This window comes from Nicotiana attenuata, unplaced genomic scaffold (genome assembly GCF_001879085.1).
Source record: "Nicotiana attenuata strain UT unplaced genomic scaffold, NIATTr2, whole genome shotgun sequence".
Classification (NCBI taxonomy): Eukaryota; Viridiplantae; Streptophyta; class Magnoliopsida; order Solanales; family Solanaceae; genus Nicotiana; species Nicotiana attenuata.
In genome coordinates this window covers 254,466-256,107 of record NW_017671302.1, presented here as the reverse complement: position 1 = coordinate 256,107, position 1,642 = coordinate 254,466, and positions in this window count along the sequence as shown.

The window sequence follows — 1,642 nt, the reverse complement described above, 5'->3', positions numbered from 1 at the left end:
GGTTTTTTTTTTTTTTTTTTTTTTTGTAGTCTTTCTGACAAAATTCTACTTTCTTTTTATTCAAAATATGGAGCTTCGCGGTGGAAAATATCTACGTAAAAATTGCTTTGGATCGACAATATGCGGTAACACCACTACTCCAAAATAACAAGAAGTAATAACTCATGATAAAAATAACTATATTACTTTTGATACTTATTTATAGAAGTTTTAACTTAATTAGCAGTTGATACATACAAAGTAATGTATTAGACCTCAATTTTTCTTATCTTCTTACTTTTGTTTTCTTTGCTCAAATTTTCATTGCTCCGTCATTTTGCTGCTGCTTCAAGAAAAAATCTATCCGAAAAGAATAAATTGAATGTTCCAGAATAGTTATGAAATATATTAATGCACTAATTTTTCCAAACTAATATAGAATTAACAGTATTAGCTATTTGAACAGTTCAATGCACTCCTTGAATTTTCAGTTTTTCATAAAAAAATATGCAATTGACCTTCAAAATCATCTCAGATTTTTGCTAATTTGGATGTCGGTGTAGTTTAAGGGCAAACAAAACGTGAAGACACAAGTCTAAACTCTATTGACAGCCATTAAAAAATTTCAAAACTTTGAATTCGAAAATCCAATTTTGTGAAATTGTTATGTTTGGATTGGATATTGTTACAAATGTTGAGGATATCCTTTAGAGATTTATATCTTAATTTTGAGAGAATTTGATAAAGATTCGAGGTGGTTTTGGTTAGAATTTTAAATTGAAACTCGAAGAAGAACACAACAAATTATATATATATTTTGTATATCGAGTATAGTAACATCATACAACATATATACAACTGACATAATTATATACAAGTTGTATATAAATTGTAGTTTTCAACTGGATTCTGTACAAAAGTTATATTTAAATTGAGATAAATTGTAGATTTTGACCAAATTTGTATATATTTTATAAAAAACTATAGTTACTTTTTGTAAATAATTTTTTTTAAGATAAACCGAATAAATAAATTTAAAATTTTGAATATATACGTAAAAGTCCCAAAAACATTTTTCTCAAAACACATGATAATTTTTTTTAATTATTTGCTGCCAATTTGCGATGGAAATGCATGCAGTTGAAAGTTGTAGCAATTTTGATTGTTGATTAAAGTATTTACAGTTGAAAGTTACAGCCAATTACTTCCGGCTTATTTTGTCTTATTTATTTCAATTTAAATCAATCTTCTTTAACATGCTATATTTGTATAATTTTTTTTCCAATTCTTTTATTGCTTCTATAGATAATTTTCAAGCTAATTAGATTTCTAGCGGTTAGATCTATTAGCTTAATATTATATGTTTTTTGAAACATAATATTCATCATTATGATAGTATTGGTTTCATCTTATTTTTAGCGTTAAAGTGCAAAGAGAAATGTACAAATAGAAAATACTCTTATTGGCATATGGATAAGTTTGCAAAAATGCAAACTTCTCTTGTGTTTTTAGTTAGATTTATGCCTCATATATTGAGATTAAATATCTAATAACGTATTGATGGTTCTTGTTTATCGCAATTATCCCTCGATCTATTACGATAATTTACTAGAAGCATTCTCTCGAATTACGCTAGCTCACACTTTTTCACCGCCTACTATGA